This window comes from Hyaena hyaena, unplaced genomic scaffold, assembly GCF_003009895.1.
Source record: "Hyaena hyaena isolate Hyena2069 unplaced genomic scaffold, ASM300989v1 scaffold_86, whole genome shotgun sequence".
Lineage (NCBI taxonomy): Eukaryota > Metazoa > Chordata > Mammalia > Carnivora > Hyaenidae > Hyaena > Hyaena hyaena.
In genome coordinates, this window is record NW_024080721.1 from 1,654,502 (window position 1) to 1,677,178 (window position 22,677).

The 22,677-nt window shown below is 39.0% G+C and overlaps 1 protein-coding gene and 1 non-coding gene across 2 annotated transcripts in view; both read right to left on the reverse strand.

Moving 5' to 3' along the window:
• Positions 1-22,677, reverse strand: part of DIS3L2 (DIS3 like 3'-5' exoribonuclease 2) — a 348,824-nt gene that overhangs the window by 240,954 nt on the left and 85,193 nt on the right. The window lies entirely within an intron of this gene.
• LOC120233388 lies at positions 13,917-14,134 on the reverse strand. Its single transcript, XR_005528803.1, has one exon. It is a non-coding gene; the product is annotated as a small nucleolar RNA U3 (small nucleolar RNA).

Consider the following 22,677-nt stretch of genomic DNA (forward strand, 5'->3'; position numbering starts at 1 on the left):
AGAGCCTGGAGCCTGCTTCGGATTCTTTGTCTCCCTCTCTCTCTGACCCTCCCCTGCTCACGCTGTCTTCTCTGTCTCTCAGAAATAAATAAAACATTAAAAAAATTTTTTTAAATCATATGATCATTTCAAGAGACAAAGAGAAAGCATTTGACAAAATTCAACATCCATGTGTGATAAAAAAACTCCCAGTGAAGTATAGAGGGAACAATATAGTAAAGGCCATATATGACAAGCCCACAGATGACATCATACTCAGTGGTGAAAAGTTTAATGCTTTTCCTCTAAGACCAGGAACCAGACAAGGATGGTCACCCTGCTACTTTCATTCAATATAGTATCGGAAGTCCTAACCAGAGAAATTTGGCAAAAAAAAGAATTAATTAAAAAGCATCCAAACTGGAAAGGAAGAAGTAAAGCTGTCTCTATTTGCAGATTACATATTTTATATATGAAACCCTAAAGATCCCACCAAAAACCTCCTAGAACTAATAAATGAATTCAGTGAAGTTGCAGGATACAAGATTAATATACAAAAATCTGGTTTGTTTCTATAAATTAATAATAAACTATCAGAAAGAGAAATTAAGACAATAATCCCATTTATAACTGCATCAAAAAGAACAATGTACCTAGGAATAAATTTAAACCAAGGAGGTGAAAGACCTGTACACTAAAAACTGTATAACACTGATGAAAGAAAATGAAGATGACAAAATTAGAATGATAATTGGTGTTTATGAATTAGAAGAATTATTATTATTAAAATGTCCACTATCCAAAGCAATCCACAGATTCATAATGCAATCCCTATCAAAATTCCAATGGCATTTTAAAAATAAACTATTGGGACTACATCAAAATAAAAAGCTGCTGCACAGCAAAGTAAATAATCAATAAAATTAAAATACAACCTACTGAATGGAAAAAAAGATTCGCAAATGACATATCTGATAAAGTGTTAATATCTAATATATATAAAGAACTTCTACAACTCAACACACAAAAAACAAATAATCCAATTAAAAATGGCAAAAGTCATAAACAGACATTTTTCCAAAGAAGACATACAAATGGCTGACCCCTGAAAAGATGCTCAATATCACTCATCATCAGGGAAATGCAAATCAAAGCTACAACGAGATATCACCTCCCACCTGTCAGAACGGGAGGCTAACATCAAAAACACAAGAAACAAGTGTTGGTGAGAATGTGGAGAAAAAGGAACCCTGGTGCACCATTGGTGGGAACACAAACTGGTGCAGCCACTGTGGAAAAGTCTGGAGGTTCTTCAAAAAGTTACAAACAGAATGACTTATAACCCAGTAATTCCACTCCTGAGTATTTATCTAAAGAATATGAAAACACTAATTCAAAAAGATATATGCATCCCTATATATATATATATGTATATATATATATATATATACACATACAACGTAATATTACTTAACCATAGAAACAGAATGAAATCTTGCCATTTGCAAGAACACGAATGGATCTAGAGAGTGTAAAAATAAGTGAAATAAGTCAGTCAAAGACAAATACTATATGATTTCACCCACAGGTGGAATTTAAGAAACAAATGAACAAAGAAAAGTATGAGATAAACCAAAAAACAGACTCTTAAATAAATGGGTGAAATAAGTGAAGGGGATTAAGAGGACACTTCTAGTGATGAGCACAGAGTCATGTATTGAACAGAACTGTTCAATCACTGTATTGTACATAAACACACTGGAATTAAAGTTTAAAAAATTCAAGGGGCACTTGGGTGGCTCAGTCGGTTATGCATATGACTTCAGCTCAGGTCATGATCTCACAGGTTCATGAGTTCGAGACCTGCATCGCCTTTGTGCTGACAGCTCAGAGCCTGGAGCCTGCTTCGGATTCTGTGTCTCCCTCCCTCTCTACTCCTCCCCTGCTCGCTCTCTCTCTCTCAAAAATAAACATTAAAAATTTTTTTAATTCAAATGGCATTTTTCACAGAAATACGACAACCAATCCTAAAATGTATATGGAACTAGAAAAACCCTACACAGCCAAAGCAATCTTGACAAAGAACAAAGCTGAAGGCATCATGCTCCCTGATTTTGAAACTCTAGTCATCAAAGCAGTACGGTACTAACATAGAAACAGACACATAAATGAAGTCTTGCCATTTGCAACAACATGGATGGATCTAGAGGCTATTATGCCAAGTGAAATAAGTCAGAGAAAGACAAATACCTTATGACTTCACTCATATGTGGAATCTAAAAAAACAAAATAAAGTAACAAACAAACAATAACAAAAAGAGAAACAGACTCATAAATACAGAAGCAAACTAGTGGTTGCCAGACAGGAGATGGGCAGGGGTATATATAGGTGAAATAGGTGAAGGGGATCTAGAGTTACAAACTTCCAGTTATAAAATAAGTCACACAGATAAAAAGTATAGCCTGGGGCGTACAGTCAAAAATATTGTAATAACTGAGTGGTGACAGATGGTAACTACATTTATTATTATTTCATACTGTATATAATTGTTAAATCACTGTTGTCCATCTGAAATTAGTAAGTTAACTGTACATCAAGTAAGAAAAAAAAACCCAGACACACAGATCAATGGAACAGACCAGAGAGCCCAGAAATAAACTCCTACATGTATGGTCAGTTAATTTATGACAAAGAAACCAAGAACATACGCTGGGAAAAGGACAGTTTCTTCAATTAATGATACTGGGAAAACTGAACAGCCACATGCAAGAAAATGAAACTAGACTACTATCTTACACCATACACAAAAATTAACTCAAAATGGATTCAGACTTGAATATAAGACCTAAAACCATAAAACTCCTAGAAGAAAACATAGGCAGTACGCTCCTTATATAAGTTCTGGTGATGATTTTTTGGATATGACTCCAAAAATCGAAAACAACAAAAGCAAAAATAAAGTGGGACTACAAACTAAAAAGCTTCTGCATGGCAAAGGAAATTGCCCACAAAAAGTAGGTTGAAAAGTCAACCTACTGAATGGGAGAAAATATTTGCAAATCATACACCTGATAAGGGATTAATATTCAAAATATACGAATAATTCATACAACTCAAGCAGGCTCCACAATGTCAGTGCAGACCCCAACATGGGGCTTGATCCCATGAACCATGAGATATTCATGAGCCAAAATCAAGAATCACATGCCTCACTGACTGGGCCACCCAGGTTCCTCTATTTGTGGAATTTAAACACACACACACACACACACACACACACACACACACACTCCCCGAGCTCATAGAGACCAGATTGGTGGTTGGTAGAGGCAACGGTTGGATGAAGGGGTCAAAGGTACAAACCTCCAGTTATAAAATAAACAAGTCATGGAGATATAACATACAGTGTGGTGACCATAGTTGATAATACTGTACTGCATATTCAAAAATTACTAAAAATACATTTTAAGTCCTCTTTAGAAGAAAAACAAGCTGTGTACCTATGTAAGGTGATGGATGTCAGCTAGACTGTTTGCAGTGATGATTTCACAAATACATACAATATCAAATCATGTTGCACACCTGAAACTGATATAATGCTATATGTCCATTATCTTCAAATTTCAAAACATGGAAAAAATATAGGAAATCAGACTGGAAAATCGTTACATCTCCAGCTTTAAGAGTCTGACACTCAGAGTGAAACAACTGGGGAAAAATGTACATCTAAGTGACAGCAATAAGAGAGGAAGAACAGAAGATGAGTTCACTAATGGAAAGGAATATTTAAGTTAATTTCATGACCAAATCTTCTTGTGTTCAACTGGATCAGTACAAAGAAAACATAATTACTTGACTATATTTGTATACCAGTCAAAGATAATGCAGAGAATGCTATTAATTTTGTTTTAAAATGAACACTTTTATTGAATATAATTCATTTTTACATATATACAGCAAAGTACATAAATCATAAATGCATAATATGATAAAGTCTCACAAAGTAAACACAGACACACACACACACACACACGTAACTGGTACAAAGATGAAGAACAGTGTTTCAGTGTATGCTGCCTACAACCTCACCACAAAGTTAGCAGCCTAAAACAAGATCCATGTTTCTGGGGGTCAGGTATCCAGAGGCATGGGCTAGCTGGGCCCTGTGCTAAAGGACCTTACAAGGCTGCCATCAAGGTGTTGCCTGGGGCTGCTGTCAACATCCATGGTTTAAGGATCAAAGTCCTCTTATAAGCTTGAGTCCTTCATTATTGGCAAAACTCATTTACTTGCAACCATAGAACACATGGCAGCTTGCTTCTTTAAGGCCAACAGGAGAGCATCTCTGACCTCTAGATCTTCTTTTAAATGGCTCACCTGAGGAGGTCAGCCCTATAATTGACTCAAAGTCAATTGATCAAAGACTTTAATAACATCTGCAAAAATTCCTCCTTTACCTTTGCCAAATAAGATCTGGGTAGCTTCTTGTTTGGGCTATTTAAATTATTATTATTAAATTATGTTGCTTTAAAGATTCTTGAACATGTTTTTTGGTGCACAAATGAAGCCATTTCTGTTGAGCATATACCTAGGAATGGCACTTCTGGGTCACAGAGCATCTGTAGCTTTAGCAGACAATGCCACACAGTTGCCTATAGTGGCTACTCTGATCGACATTCCCATGGGTAGAGTATGGGAGTTCCACTTCCTTTACCATGAATAAATAAATAAAGACCACCGTCTTTCCTTCCCAATTCTCAGCATTGTCAGTCCTTTGCAATTTAGTTGTGTACCATAAGAACTCCAGCTTCGGTTCATCAAAATTATCTTGGTTAATAATATCTATACTAAGAACCAGTTGCCACACATGAAAATGCTTGCTAGGACTGTGTTCAACCTATAGATCAATTTGGAAAGAGCTAACATTTTCACCATACCGAGTCTTACAGGTCATGAACATTTAGCTAGGGCATCTTTAACTTCTATCAATAATGTTATGTAGTCTTTAATGTTGAGGTCTTTCTTAAACATCTCCCACCATATTTATCCTAAAGTATCTGTTTTTCTATGCTAATAAAAGGGTACCATTTTTAAATCATCATTGGTTTGTTGTTGATTATAAGAATTCAAATAATTTTTGGAGGCTGACTTTGTAGGTAGCAACCTTCATTCTTTGGGGTTTTCGATGTGTCCAGTCAAGTAATCTGAACATGAATAAAGATCACCGTCTTCCTTTCCAATCCTTACACTTTTTTTTCCATGCTTTATTACTGACTATAACCTCTGGTACAACGTGGAATGGAAGTGGTGATAGTCAGCATTTTTCTTTCATTCTCAACATAGAAAGGAAAACTTTGACTATTTGAATATTAATTGTGATGTTTTGTAGGGTTGGTTTTTTGGGGGGAAAAAAAGCCTTTATCAGATTAAAGGGGTTTCTTTCTTCTCCTACTAGTCTGCTGAGAATTTTTAACAGAAATGGGTATTGAATTTTACCATATGGTTTTCTGTAAATACTGAGGTAATCATATGACTTTTTTCCTTTATTCTGTGAATGTGGTTCATTATATTGAGTTTTTCCCATTTTAAGCACTTTATTGAGATATGATTGACATGTAAAAAGCTGTACATATGCAACATATCTAACTCAATGATTTAGGGGATAAGTACACATCCATGAAACCATGACCACTACCATCAAGGTCATAGACATACTCCAGGTTTTCTCCCACCTTCTTTATTTTACTTCATTTGTGTGGTCAGAACACTTAACATAAGATCAATCCTCTTAGCAAATTAAAGTATACAATACAGCACTGGTAGCTTCAGGAGCTATGCTGCACAGCAGATCTCCAGAACTTATCTTACACACTAGAAATTTTGTGCCCTTGGACCATCACCTTCTCTATTAACAGAGTTTAGTAAGCCAATTTTGCATTCCTGGGATAAATCCCATTTGGTTCCAACACTTTTTTTTTTTTTTTTTAAGTTTATTTGAGAGTGAGAGAGCACGCAAGCAGGGGAGGACAGAGAGAGGGAGACAGAGAGTATCCCAAGCAGGCTGCGCACTGCCAGCATGCAGCGTGACACAGGGCTCAATCTCACAAACTGTGAAATCATGACCTGAGTCAAAATCCGATGTTGGGGTGCCTGGGTGGCTCAATGGGTGAAGTGTCTGACTTCGGCTCAGGTCATGATCTCACGGTTTGTAGGTTTAAGCCCAGCATCAGGATCTATCCTGAATGCTTGCTCAGAGACTGGGGCCTGCTTTGGATTCTGTGTCTCCTCTCTCTCCCCCTCCCCTGTTCATGCTCTGTCTCTCAAAAATAAATAAATGTAGAAAACAAATTTTTAAAATAAAGAGTCAGAGGCTTAACTTACTGACCCAACCAGGTGCCCCTCTAATATTATTATTGTTTCTATATATCTATAGATTCAATTTCCTATCATCTATTTAGAATAACTACATCTCTGTTCATGAGAGAAATTTTCCTGTAATTTTCTTATATGACATTGTCAGATTTAAGAGCTAGGATATGTGGTCCTCATAAAACATTTTTCTATTCTCTAAATAGTTTTGTAAGATTGATGCTATCTTACTTTCTTAAATATTTGAAAGCATTCACTTGTAAAGCCATTTGACCCTGGAGTTTTCCTTGCTTAAAAAAACAAAACAAAACAAAACAAAACAGGGGCACTTGGGTGGCTCAGTCAGTTAAGCGTCTGACTTTAGCTCAGGTCATGATCTCACAGCTCATGAGTTCGAGCCTCATGTTGGGCTCTGTGCTGACAGTGCAGGCCCTGGAGCCTGCTTCAAATTCTGTGTCTCCCTCTCTCTCTGCTCCTCCCCTGCTCACACTCTCTTTCTCTCTCAAAAAATAAACATTAAAAAAAAAAAGCTAAAACTAAAAGACTCAATTTCTTTACTAGATAAAAAATTATTCAGGTTTTCTATTTCTTCTTGTGTATTTCAAGAAATGTGTCTACTACAACTAAATTTGGCCTTTACTTTTGAAAAATACTTTGGGTATAGACAGATACCTAGGTTGGCAGTTATCTTCTTTCTGTACTTTAAAAGATATCATTCTATCATCCTCTGATGGCTTCCATCAGACTCATTTGAAAAGTCAGCTGTTGTTCCTTTGAAGAGATATTTTTTTTCCTAATCTCTTGTCAAGAGTTTTCTCTTTGGTTTTTGTAAGTTTTACTATAATATGCCTACATATGATCTGCTGTGCATTAATCCTATTTGGGCTCTCTTGAGCTTCTCAAATCTGTGGCCTGACATCTTTTATGCAGTTTGGGAAATTCTTGGCTGTTGTCTCTTAAAATATATTTGAGTCTCATTTTCTCTTTCCTTTCCTCTTTAGCTCAAACTATACAAATGTAAGATGTTTTCTTTGTGTGTAATACGTTTTTATGCTCATTCCTGTATTTTCTATCCTTTTATTTTCTCCAAGCCTCAGTCTGTTTTACTGAACTATTTTCCAGTCTACTAATCCCCTCTTCTGTAGTATCTAATTTTAGCAAACCATATGTAGTGAATAAATCAGTCTCTATTATTTTTCAGTTCTAGAATTCCTATCCATTATCTTTCTATAGGTAACAGTTCTCTGGTGAAATTCTCCATCTTGTCATCTATTCTCTTGAGCATACTGGCTCAGCTATTTTATTTTAAGTTTATTTATCCTTGAGAGAGAGAGAGAAAGAGAGACAAAAGCAGAGAGAGAGGGAAACAGAGAAAACCAAACAGCCTCTGCAATGTGAGCACAGAGCCCAATGCGGGGCTCAAACTCATGAACCGTAAGATCATGACCAGAGCTAAAGTCAAAAACTGGACACGTTAACTGACTGACCCATCCAGGCGCTCCAGCTCAGTTTTTTAAAATCAGTTTCCTATTACACCAAAATCTAAATTACCTGTGAGCGTGTTTCTACTGTTTTTTTTTATTCTAGGTTTTTGATCATTTGTCATCCATGATGATTTTTTATTAAATGCTAAATAATGTCAATGCAAATTGTAAGAGCTCTAGAAAAGATTCCCTTCTTCCAAAGAAGATTCACTTTTCTTTTAGCAGGTAGAATGGGAACAGATCATGCTGATGCAATTAGAAATGTGAGATGAGGGGCTCCTGGGTGGCTTAGTCGGTTAAGCGTCCGACTTTCTATTAGGTCATGATCTCGCGGTTCGTGGGTTCGAGCCCCGCATCAGGCTCTGTGCTGACTCCGAGCTCAGAGCCTGGAGCCTATTTCAGAATCTGTATCTCCCTCTCTCTCTGACCCTCCCCTGCTCACGCTGTCTCTCTCTCTCTCTCTCTCTCTCCTAGAAATAAAAATATTAAAAAAAAAAGAGAGAAAGAAATGTGAGATGATTTGAGGATGGATTTTTCTACCTTTTTTAAGTACATACCGTCAGCCAAACACTTTTACTGTGGAATACAAAATACATACAATAAGTGAACTATAATTCAATAATTAGTCAAGAGTTCATGTTACTTATGAAATGTACTTGAGCAGCACCCATATTATAGATGGTCTTCCATATACATGTTTATGTGAATTTTATTTTTCTTGGATTTTTTTCCTCTACTAATCCTGGGTCCTCTACTTGCAGGTACCTTCCAAATCCTCGAAAAATCTTCCCAGCAATGCATACAGGCACAGGTGTACATTCTGTGTCTCAACCCACATTAGAGATTTAGGATGATGGCCTGGAGAACAGGGAGTGAGGAAGGGCATTGCTTCCTTGTGAGGAATGCTCAATGCTGCTTCTAAGAAATAACAGCTATCGGTGGAAAGCTTCAAGGCAAAATGGAAGAAAGGGAAGTGAAATAAACAGTGATTCATTCTTTAATTAACTTTGGACCTCAAAAAAAATGTCAAATTATTTTAAAATGAATGAGTTTAGGAAAGTCATTTAACTTACTAATTCTAAGACAAAAATAACACTGCAAATATCTCTTTCTCCAAAAGAACTTAGCTAAGGAGAGGACTTATTTTCTGCTAAAAGAAGATAATTTTTCTTTCAAATTAGAAAAAGTTAAAAAGCACTCTGGCTATTTGTTAAAGTAGTTTCCAAATGTTACGATGTTCGTTATGGTTCTCAACAAAGAAACAAAAACAGGTTTTGAAAATAAGACTTCTTGAATCCATTCAGGCCTAACAGATGACCTAAACTTTCTATATGTTCCATGAGGGCACCCCACTGTCTGTTATATTCAGGATGTATTATTCCCTTATCTGCTGTACCACAGACTCCAAAATAATATTTGTTGAATAAATCATCACAGCAATGAATTAAGAGAAAACTGACATAGTACTTTCTTTGCTTTTGTTTATTATTAATAATATTTTTAAACAATTTTTTAAATAATTTAGTAATAAAACTGACACTAATATATTTTCTAACTTCCATACAGCCTTAAAAGCAGTACCTTGAAAGATGGGAGTATGAACAAAACCTCAAATTCAAGAATTTTATGATTCAGGGACTGGCTTTTCATCTGTTGCCAGACCTCGCCCCCTCAGGAATTAAATAAATATGCTCTGGCCTATTTAGAAATGAGTACATGAACAATGAAAAAGAAGTAATACAGTTCAGCCCATCTTGCAAAGCAACCCACACCTATAATAGGCGGTACTTACAAAGGACCTAGAAGAGTCCCTCTCACAGAACAGGTGCTCAAGAAATGCTAGCTGCCATTTTTAACATGGTACAGCAGGAGTCATTCATAAGAAGCAACACATACAATACCCAGAAAAAAACATCAAATACCACTGGAATGTGAACGGAAATAAGAAGAAAGGGCTCTATAATGTGGGTGAGAAACGTCTGAAGGTTTTTCAACTAAGCAAAACAGCAACCTTGAGTAACAACTGTGGAGACACAAAGGAAAACCCTTCCAGTGGCAACAACCCTTGTGAGGGAGAAAAAAAGAGACACAAGCGGACCACTGCAAGCAAATGAAACAATGTGTGTGAAAAGAAAACATAGACAGGCAGCTGTATGGTGCCTTTTCAAAGACCTCCCTTCTGTGGTGCCCCAGCTAAGGTTACACCGAGGGTTGCCCAAGAGGGCAAAGGGCAGGTCATGGAAGGCCTTTATGTCACACAAAAGAATACGAATGGAATTGGTAACAAAGAGCTAAAAGACTCTAGTCTAAGCTAATAGTAACTGAAAAACAGGTGAGCTATAGCATCTTGGGCCTCTAGGAAAAAACAGACTATTCTGGAACAATTAAAATCAACAACCATACTTATTTAAAACCAAAAGAAATTAAGACGAAAACAAATTTTTAAAAATCTATGAATATTAATAAGACATTTATAGTCAACACAGTCCATTTTTGATATTCAGGGGGGAAATTATATCAAGTTCCCATGTGTGAACATCCAGCAAACCTGACTTGATTCAATGCTGTATTTTCTCTTCCAATTAAAGTTAGCTCTTAAGAAAATAAGTTTTTGCTCTGAAAGACCACTCAGTTTAGTAAATTTACCCTGTGCTTTTTACTCATAATATTTTACATCAAAAGATCATTTTTCTTTTTTTCTTTTTAAAAAAATTTTGTTTAATGCTTATTTTTGAGAGAGAGAGAGACAGAGTATGAGCAGGGGAGGGACAGAGAGAGAGACAAGGACTCTGAAATGGGCTCCAGGCTCTGAGCTGTCAGCGCAGAGCCTGATGTGGGGCTCGAACTCATGAGCGATGAGATCATGACCTGAGCTTAATTGACTGAGCCACCCCCCGGCACCCCAAAAGATCATTTTTCTTATGTTGTTTGGAAACTATGAAATTGTTCAACAAATATTTATTCCCCAACTACCGCATGTCAATTATGGCCACTAGATGCAAGGACAGGAAAACACAAGGATGAAATTCACACTTTAAGAACACCTACTTTCGGGGTGGCTGGGGGGCTCAGTCGGTTGGGCATCCAACTTCAGCTTAGGTCATGATCTCACAGTTCGTGGGCTCGAGCCCCGCGCCGGGCTCTGTGCTGACAGCTCGGAGCTTGGAGCCTGCTTCAAATTCTGTGTCTCCCTTTCTCTCTGCCCCTCCCCTGCTCACGCTGTCTCTCTCTGTCTCTCAAATAAAATTTAAGAAATTAAAAAAAAAAAAAAACCTACTTCCAACCGTGGGGGAGAAGAAGGGGGGAAATAGGGGGGAGAGGGAGGGAGGCAAACCATGAGAGACTCTTGAATGTTGAGAACTGAGGACTGATGGGTATGGGGGGAGGGGAAGGGGGGTGATCGGCATGGAGGAGGGTACTTGTGGGGATGAGCACTGGGTGTTATATGGAAACTAACTTGACAATAAGCGATCTAAAAATAAATAATTTAATTAAATTTTAAAAAAACAAAAACAAAAAAACACCTACTTCTAGACACTATTTTGGGTGCTTGTAGCTCATTAATCCTTGTCAAAAAACTTCCTTCCATTTACACACAAGGCCCCTAAACCTTAAAGCCAGTAAATAAAGTGTCTAGAATGTGGACCCCAATCTGACTTGAAAAGCTCACGTTCTTTCTCAGATGCCATGAAAATAAACATAAATAAGACACAATTCTTGCCCTCACCAGCTTAAACCTGGGAGGCATACATGCCTATAATATAGTTCCTTTGCCTAAAATATTCTTCCCTCCCCTGAATTTTCATTTGACAAACTCTTCTCTCAAACTGAAATTCAAATGTCATCCATTTTAAGAAATTTACATCAGTTCCCTGAGGCCAAGCTGTCTTCTATCCTCCTGTGAGATCTGGCCATCGGTCTTCAAATCCCTGGAAGGAATATATCAGCTAGCACATGGCTGCTCTGTTTACAGATCTGATCTTGGGCAGTCAGATTTGCTCTCCTGGGCCCTAGGCCAGTGCCAGGCACAAAGTGACCAATGAAAAACTGTTGGGTAAATGAACAGATGGTGGAAATCACCCAAAGAGAAGTGCCAGTTTAAACTCTGAATGAACATAGAGGCCTCTTTTGGACAGTGTATAAGAAAAGAAAAGATGGCTCAGGACAGGAGATTGGGAAAGGTCTACAACTAGATGGAGGAAAGAGAAATCAACTAAGAAAGAACAAACCAAGGAAAGAAACAGAACTGGGCCACAGAGCTAATGGGGCATTATCACAAAGTGGATGGAAATCAGTAGTCTTAAATCACCTAGAAGCTCAAGAAAAATGAAAAGAAAATGATCAATGAAAATGGAGTATTCCATTGTATAGACAGAGAAGGACAGATACCATATGTTTGCACATACAGGAGAATTAGGAGGAACTTAACGGAGGACCATGGGGGAGAAGAAGGGAAAAATAGTGGGGGAGAGGGAGGGAGGCAAGCCATGAGAGACTCTTGAATGCTGAGAACAAACTAAGGGCTGATGGGGGTGGGGGGAGGGGAGTGATGGGCATGGAGGAGGGCACTTGTGGGGATGAGCACTGGGTGTTATATGGAAACCAACTTGGCAATAAACTATTTTTAAAAAAGAAAGAAAATGGATAGGAAATTAGTGATGACCATGAAAAGAACAAGTCTAATTTTTTTTAAGTTTATTTATTTTGAGAGACAGAGTAAGCAGGGGAGGGGCAGAAAGAGAGGGAGAAAGAATCCCATACAGACTCCACACTGTCAGCTCAGAGCCCAACACGGGGCTCAATCTCACAAACTGTGAAATCATGACCTGAGCTGAGATCAAGAGTCAGACGCTTAACCAAGGAGACACCCAGGCACCCCTAAAAAGAACTATACTAGAATGGTAGATTAGAAGCCAAACTGAAGAATCCAGACCACTGTCAAGAAAGAGGCAGTGGGTCCAAAAAGACTCTGGCTATAAAGGAAGAGGGGTCAAACAGAAGCATAATAGAAGAGTATGCAGGAAACAGGGATTTATACACTTAGGAAAACACAGCCCTGTCCCTGAGTTTGGAGTATAGATTCAGCCTTGGGCTTCTGTACCCACCAGAGAACTGAAATCATGCCCAATACAAAGTGCCAAACACAGAGATAACACACTTAGAAGAAACAGCTAATATTGAAGATGATCAAACCAACATTCAGTGCATCAACAAGATCAAAGGATGGATGGAAAACAAATGGTAAAAATTAAAGAAATAAGGCAAAGCCTTTTACTGAATGGATTTCATTATTTAACTAAAGGATGGGTATGACCTGGTAGTATACAGATTGCCATTTGAAAAATCTTCTCAGAGTCTGGAGACTGCTTTGGATTCTTTGTCTCCTTCTCTTTCTGCCCCTCTCTTGCTCTCACTCTATCTCTAAACAATTCATAAATGTTAAAAGTTTTTAAAAATAAAAAAATATCCACCCAATGAAACATTAGGCAGTACTTAAAAAGTGATGATTTATTCAATCACTTTTTAAAAATATTTATTTCTGAGAGAGAGAGAGACAGCATGAGCAGGGGAGGGTCAGAGAGAGAGGGAGACACAGAATTCGAAACAGGCTCCAGGTTCTGAGCTAGCTGTCAGCACAGAGCCTGACGTGGGGCTCAAACTCACAAACCATGAGATCATAACCTGAGCCGAAGTCAGACGCTTAACTGACTGAGCCACCCAGGTGCCCCTCAATCACTTTCTGAGTACATTAATTTGTGTTTAAAAATCTTAGTAATGAACTAAGATAATGTTTATAGTAAATAAAAGCTCATAATACTAAACCACACACACATAATATGAACATTGTACACTCTTTGTATAAAGGCATTTTGAAAATCAAGTAACAATGACACAAAATGCTAAGAGGACAATAGTACTTGAATTAGGTAATGAAGTAAATGTACTTCCCATACAACATTCAACAACATACTATCTCAACAACAACAAAAACTATAATATATAACTTCCTTCAACAACAGCAACAAAAACAGCCTGGGCATATACAACTCAGTAAGTGCCCACAGTATTATTTTTCCTTCTTTCCCACTCAGATGGCAACTTTTCCCCTCACTCTTCAAAAGGAAGAGAAAAACGATCATCAGGAAGAGAAAAAGGATCATCAATGGCCAACAGCTTCAGAAGCAACATGCAGAGCCGGCTGCTCACTCAGGAGAGGGCACTGCACCCAACCCTCGTGGTTTCGGTACTCTCCACATTCAAGGAAACTTCTCTAGTACCAAACTACTGAACGCATAGTCTTCCCATGCACAACATTTTATAAAAGGGAACTTTTGATGTTCCAGAAATAACTCACAAAACAATAAAGCAAAGGGTCATCAATTCATGGGCTAGATAACAGAGGAGCACCATTTTGAAATGGCCAAAATAAGGACATGCATGTGAAAAGGAACAGAAGCAAGAGACTTCATATACTGCGCATACAATGGACAAAATATCAAAGAACACAGGACACTGCAGGGCCAAAATTGTGTATATATTCACAAGACTAATTCCTTTTGAATCAAAAAAGCTTAGGGACAGTTATTTTGGTGATACATTACAAAAATCAATTTTTACTAAATATGGAATCCCCACATGACCCAATAATTCTACTCAGGTATACAACCAAGAGAACCAAAACCTGGATTCACACAAAAACTTGTTCATGAATGTTCATAGCAGCATTATTCATAATAGCCAAAAAGTGTAAACAATCCAAGTGTCCATCAGTTGATAAAAAGATAAAATGTAGCCCCTTCGTACAGTAGTATATTATTTAGTCATAAAAAGGGAATAAAGAATTGATAAATGCTCTAATATGGATGAATCTTAAAAACACACTAAGTGAAGAACCCAAACACAAATGGAGAAATACTGTAGGATTCCATTTACAAGAACTGTCCAGAACACAGTAATCTGTGGAGACAGAAAGAAGTCTAGTAGTGGTTCTGAGGGTCTGGAAGGGAAGGGGATAGAAGTGAATGTTTAATGAGGATAAAGTTTCTTTGCAGTATGATGAAAATGTTCTGGAATTAGATCATGGTGATATAACATTGTGAATATTTTTAAATCACCAGACTGCACTCTTTAAAGTGGTTTTAAAAATTAAAAAAAATAAAATTATTAAAATGAGAATTTTATCTCAGTAAAATCATTAATTTAATCATGTTTGGCATAATCTAACCTCTCACCAAAGTAAATGTCAGAATTAAAGGATAATTCCAATATAAATAATAAATCATTTTTGTAACATGGGTACGCTATTTATTAAAGAACAATATATCCTTTTGATAAACCCCAAATATAAACATTTAAACAGTTTCAGACTGCCTTTGTTTAGATTTGCTTCTTCTAGTTCTTAACCCTTCCAGCTATATTATTCTTTTCCTTTAAAATCTCATCTGACGCAATAGCATATGACACTATGATAGCACAGGGGAAAAGGAAAAAGTAAAAATGCTCCCGTTATGAGAAGGTTTTTCATACTGTGGACTGTTTCAAGATACAAAATTTTAAAAATGCAAATAAAACATCCTGTAAGTTTACTTTTGCAAAAAAGACTAACATGTTGCAAACTATTAAAGGCAGGTCTCAAACGGTGGGTTAGGAAAAAAGAAATTGAAAACCTTCCTCAAGGGGCGCCTGGGTGGCTTAGTCGGTTGGGCGTCCGACTTTCGCTTAGGTCATGATCTCGCGGTTCGTGGGTTCGAGCCCCGCATCGGGCTCTGTGCTGACTGCCAGCTTGGAGCCTGGAGCCTGTTTCAGTCTGTGACTCCCTCTCTCTCTGACCCTCCCCTGCTCACGCTGTCTCTCTCTCTCTCTCCTAGAAATAAATAAAACATTAAAAAAATTTTTAAAAAAAAGCTTTAATAAAAAAAAAAAAGAAAACCTTCCTCAAAATGAACATGTATTAAACACAGTCTAAGAGGTAATTCCTTAAGGAAAAAAAATTAATGAAACTGAAGATTAGTGGAAATGATATGATTATTTTAACTTGATATAAAAATCATCTTCTTAAAAAAATCTTCTAAAAATGAGAGAGGAAGTGGATTACATGACACTTACTAGAATGAAAACAACTTCAGATGAAGTCTGAAATCAGGGAACCTGGGTGCCGTAGTCAGTTAAGCGCCCAACTTTGGTGCAGGTCATGATCTCGTGGTTTGTGACTTCAAGCCCCACATCAGGCTCTGTGCTGACAGCTCAGAGCCTGGAGCCTGCTTCAGATTCTGTGTCTCCCTCTTTCTCTGTGTTCCTCCTCTGCTTGCACTCATCTCTCTCTTTCTCTCTCTCAAAAATAAACATTTAAACAAAATTTTAAAAGACTGAAATCTTTTTTCAATAAACTAATTAAGTTTTTTCCAACTTCACCTATAAGAAGAATCTTTCAGTCCTTCATTTGCTAGCTAAACGGAGAAGGGAAGTGTGTGTGTGTGTGTGTGTGTATGAGAGAGAGAGACAGAGAGACAGAGATCAGGGGGAAGGTGGCCAGTGTCTAATTCTGCTAAATAAGGAAATCATTACTCCCACAAATCTCTGGAGTCCCGACAAGTTACGCTGCACTCACGACTCTCCCCCAGGACTAGCTATAATAGAGTCATGACATATATATGTTCCTCCTTTCTCTACTGTGCTAAAGCAGTTTTTATTTTAAAAGAAAGAGTTAATTACTTAATTTTCCACCATCAGTGCTTCTCAAAATTTAAAGTTCATACAAATCACTTGGGGATCTTGTTAAAACACAGACTATTCACACTGGTGGCTGCCAGAAAGGAACTGAGTGAGAAAATGGATGAGACAGATAAAGGGAAAAAGAGTACAGCTATCTGGATGAGTGTTGAGAAATTTATAGAATTTTTGAATCATTATATTGTACACCTGACTCTAATGTAACACCGTATGTTAATGATACATGAATTTAAAAAAAGGAACTAAAAGCAAAACAGATTCTTCTTCAGTGGGCCTTGGGGTACAGCCTGAGATTCTGCAATGCTGCTGCTACATAACACACTCGGAGCTGCAAGGATCCAGAAGGAAGGCCACATCCAACACCAGTACGCCCTGGAGAGGACAGGCCGAGGCCCAGAGCCAGTACACCCAGGGGCTGCAAGGCCCAAGCTCCTCACTGTCAAAAGCCAACTCCATCTTACCCCAAAGGACCTGAGACTAAGGTCTTTACAGACCGAAGACACTCCATCACAGGGCATTACAAACAACAAGACCTCACTCCGCGGATGGTTCCAGAAAAAGAAGTGACTGTGCACCAAGGATTCCAACGGTATCCAGGCTCGTCCTTGCTTCATACGGCGAGATCCGGGTGTTCAACTCCATGGCTGATGGCTGGTCTCTGCAGCACCCAACGAACAGGAACCTCTGACAAGGGTGACGAGGTCTCGTCTGCAGCCGCCCCTCTTCCCTCACAGCCTCCACTCCCGCTCTAATAAACAACTTTCAGGATTTAGAGCAGCCCCAGCTCTCCCTTCCATCAAGCCTTCTAGTTCAAACTTACTTTACATTCAGACTTCATTTCCTCCAGAAATGTATTTCCTAAAACATTCTTTGACGCACCCCACCCCCAGGCTTGCAGGGTGTCCCTACTGTGCACTCACAGGTGCTCCGGGACCCCATGGCTGCACTCACCGCTCTGTACTGCCCCACCTGACTGTCTCAGCCCAAGCTCCCCCAAAAAATCAAGCCCTTATACAGTAAGGCACCCACTATACATAAGGAAGAAACGTCTCTACTTGGAACCTAGAATGGCACTATTTAAGTACCACCTTTGGGAGAACTGAAAAAACGGGCTCTCAAGTCATAGTCTACGTTATGTGGTTTAGAACCAGATCCTGCCTATCTTATCCCACACCACGTTCCTAAGGCATAGCGTGTTGCCTGACTCATAACAAGCACTCGTCAAAACCTTGATGGAGGGGGCGCCTGAGGGGCTCAGTCGGTAAAACGTCCCATTCTTAGTTTCGGCTCAGGTCATGATCTCACAGTTTCATGAGTTTGAACCCTGCATCAGGCTCTGCACTGGCAGCTCAAAGCCTGCTTGGGATTCTCTCTCTTCTCTTCCTCTCTCTCTCTCTCTCTCTCTCTTAATCTCTCTGCCCCTCCCCCACTTGCACGAACTCTCTCTCTCAAAATAAATAAACTTAAAAAAACAAAAACAAAACCCTGATGGAGGAGTTGTATGAGTGAAGGACCCACCCATGCTGACAGACCATATATATTCTAAACCATTTACCTCAATTGTTCATTCTGTGTTCCTACCCATTAGAAATCTCCTTGGTTCCTGACCATCAACTCACTGCCCATTTACAGCCTTATACTCAACCCTTTGAACTGATCTTTGTCACCTGCCTCAAACATTGACCTTTATCTGACCTACTACTGCCATCCTCTACTATGTCCTGTATCCCTGACAATTCTTCCAGTGACACAAATGGGCTAGGTTTGACGCTAAAAAGTTCTGAGTGGAGAACCACTTATCTTTTCTCTGCTCACTGTAGGCACCAACTGACGCTATCCACCGCTCAACCAAATGGCAAAAAAGGCCCAAAGCATAAAGGTAGGGCCTGGGGACACTGGATGAGGAAATGCATTATGGAGAGAGACAGACATGCCAGCCCGTTATGGAGGACAGTGTGCTCCCCAGCTTTTTCTGCTTCTAAGGATATTACTTAGATCTTACTCTGCAGGATCTATTTCTAACTTGATCAAAAAGGAACTATAACTATGATAAACACACATCAAACTCTTAATAGCAAACAGTGTTCACACATATTATTAGAGAGAATAACTCCAAGAAAAAAAAAAAAACACAGAATTCAGGCAACTAACTTCCAAGAACCCATGGAGTTATAAAGACTCTTTAGAATTTTCTGCCTAAACATCAGAATTGGCAAAGAGGAAGTCAAACTTTCACTCTTCGCAGATGACATGATACTCTACATCGAAAACCCTACAGACTCCACCAGAAGCCTACAAGAACTGATCCAAGAATTCAGCCAAGTTGCAGGGTACAAAATCAACGTACAGAAATCAGTTGCATTTTTATACACCAAAAATGAAGCAACAGAAAGAGAAATCAAGAAACTGATCCCATTCACAATTGCACAAAAAACCATAAAATACCTCGGAATAAACCTAATCAAGGATACAAGAGATCTGTATGATGAAAACTATAGAAAACTTATGAAGGAAATTGAAGAAGACACAAAGAAATGGAAAAACATTCCATGCTCATGGATCGGAAGAATAAATATAGTTAAGATGTCATTACTACCTAAAGCACTCTACACATTCAATGCAATTCCAATCAAAATTGTACCAGCATACTTCTCAAAACTAGAACAAACTATCCAAAAATTTGTATGGAACCACAAAAGACCCCGAATAGCCAAAGTAATACTGAAAAATAAAACCAAAACGGGAGGTATCACCATCCCAGACTTCAGCCTCTACTACAAAGCTGTCATCATCAAGACAGTATGGTATTGGCACAAAAACAGACACATAGACCAATGGAACAGAATTGAGAACTCAGAAGTGGACCCAAAAGTATACAGCCAACCGATCTTTGACAAAGCAGGAAAGAATATCCAATGGAAAAAAGACAGCCTTTTTAACAGATGGTGCTGGGAGAACTGGACAGCAACATGCAGAAGAATGAAACTAGATCATTTTCTCACACCATGCACAAAAATCAACTCAAAATGGATAAAGGACCTGAACGTGAGACAGGAAACTATCAAAACCCTAGAGGAGAAAGCAGGAAACAGCCTCTTTGACCTCCACCGCAGCAACTTCTTACTTGACACATCCCCAAAAGCAAGGGAATCAAGAGCAAAAATAAACTGTTGGGACCTCATCAAGATTAAAAGCTTCTGCACAGCCAAGGAAACAACCCAGAAAATTAATAGGCAACCAACGGAATGGGAAATGATAGTTGCAAATGACATATCAGATAAAGGGTTAATATCCAGAATCTATAAGGAACTCACCAAACTACACGCCCGAAAAACAAACAACCCAGTGAAGAAATGGGCAGAAGACATGAACAGACACTTCTCCAAAGAGGACATCCAGATGGCCAACAGACACATGAAACGATGCTCAGCATCCCTCCTCATCAGGGAAATACAAATCAAAACCACACTGAGATACCACCTCACACCAGTCAGAGTGGCTAAAATGAGCAAATCAGAGAACTCGAGATGCTGGCGAGGATGTGGAGAAACGGGCACCCTCCTACACTGTTGGTGGGAATGTAAACTGGTACAGCCCCTCTGGAAAACAGTGTGGAGGTTCCTCAGGAAACTAACAATAGAACTCCCCTATGACCCAGCAATAGCACTGCTAGGAATGTACCCAAGGGATACAGAAATGCTGAGGCATAGGAGCACATGTACCCCAATGTTCATAGCAGCACTCTCCACAATAGCTAAAACATGGAAAGAGCCTAAGTGTCCATCAACAGATGAATGGATCAAGAAGATGTGGTTTATCTATACCATGGAATACTACATGGCAATGAGAAAGAATGAAATCTGGCCATGTGTAGCAACATGGATGGACCTTGAGGGTGTTATGCTGAGCGAAATAAGTCAGGCAGAGAAGGACAAATATCATATGTTTGCACGTATAGGAGGATTAGGAGGAACTTGACGGAGGAACAAGGGGGAGAAGAAGGGGGGAAATGGTGGGGGAAAGGGAGAGAGGCAAACCATGAGAGACTCTTGAATGCTGACAAAAACTGAGGACTGATGGATGTGGGGGGGAGGGGGGAGGGGCATGGAGGAGGGCACTTTGGGGATGAGCACTGAGTGTTATGTGGAAACTAATTTGACAATAAACTATTTGTAAAAAAAAAAAAAAAAAGAAAGAAAGAAATAAAACATTAGAAAATAAAAAAAATTTAAAAAAAAGAATTTTCTGCCTAAAAAACAAAACGCTCAAAAACTAAAAGCTGGAATTATTGAGATAGAGTCAAAATTGGAAGACCGTTCCCAGCACAGAGGTCACACTGTTTAAGACTAAGAACGAGGAGGGGCGCCTGGGTGGCTTAGTCGGTTAAGCATCCGACTTTCGCTTAGGTCATGATCTCACGGGTCGTGGGTTCGAGCCCCGTGTCGGGCTCTGTGCTGACTGCCAGCTCAGAGCCTGGAGCCTGTTTCAGTCTGTGATTCCCTCTCTCTCTGACCCTCCCCTGCTCACGCTGTCTCTCTCTCTCTCTCCTAGAAATAAATAAAACATTAAAAAAAAAAAAAAAGACTAAGAACAAGGGGCCCCTGTTGAGGCGCCTGCAGTGCTTGCTACAGCAGGCGGGGCAAGGGCCTTCACGAGGCCTACGTGGGCCTCTAGAACTGGGGTCCACAAACTACTTTTCGTAGGCCAAACCCAGTTGTTTTTGTTCATGAAGTTTTACTGGAATACAGCTGTTTTCAGGCTACAGAGGCAGAGTTGAGAGGTTGTGACAGAAACCTATGGACGGCAAAGCCTAAAACATTTACTCTCAAACATTTACTCTCTGGCTTATACAGAAGTTTACCGACTCAGGTTCTAAAATGCTACCCAAAAATTAACCATCAGGACATCTCTCCAACTGTCCCCAATGCATTTGCTCCTAAAACCTGATCTGGTTTCCAAGAGAGCAGGTACCTGTCTCCACCTCAGTTCTGTGTGCTGCATTATCGCTTCACTCTCTTTTAATTTTTTTTTTAATCCTTATTTTTGAGAGAGAGACAGAGACAGAGTGTGAGTGGGGGAGGAGCAGAGACAGAGAGGGAGACACAGAATCTGAAGCAGGCTCCAGGCTCCGAGCTGTCAGCACAGAGCTCGACACAGGGCTCAAACTCACGAACCATGAGATCATAACCTGAGCCAAAGTTGGACGCCCAACCGACTAAGCCACCCAGGCACCCCTCACTTCACTCTCTTACCAGCCAGACCCAACTTCTTCGAGTATTCAATCTAGTTCATTCTCAGTAAACTGTTCTCAAATGCTAACATTTGGTCTGTGTTTTTACTAAGTAAGTTTTAAGTAATTTGATGTATTTCAGAAATCTTCACAAAGATAGACTACGTGGACCAGAAACCTCAGGCTCCGCCTCTGAGAAACTCAACCCGAGATGCTATATTTAAGTCCAGTTTTTCTCACATCAAAACAACTACAGCTGTCATCGTCCCTACGTCTTTTTTATTCTTGAATCACTACCCTTTCTTAACCTCCTTCAAGCTCCCCAATGCCTGTATGATAATAGCTGAACTCCTTTACTAGCATGAAGACCTTTTATGACATGACCCCACCCACCCATCATCTAACAGCCTGGCCTTGTCTCCTGCCATGTTAAATCCCTATCTTACGTTTCAAGCTCCAAAACACTAAAATATCTGTGATTTTCCAAATCTACCATGTCCCCCTCCCTAGTTGCCTACATTTATAATATAGTTATGTATATGCCTTAAATCATTACTAGTTTCCAGAAAACATGGGATAAATCTATTGAAAATTTTAAAATAAAAACTGAAAAATTTAACATAGCAGTAGCAAGCAACAGTATCACAACACTGCTTATGATAATAAATACTGTATGGTTTACAAATATTACCACATGGATACCAGTACATTTCCTTAAAACATAACTTCCTTGCCTTTCATATACAAAAACTGTACCATTGTTAGCTTGATTCAGAGATCAGCAAACTTACTTTCCATCACACATTGTACTTTCAAGCAAAATTATATAACTAAAGGTGATCTTAAAGACCATCTTGATCCTTCAGGTATTTGTGAATTCTTCC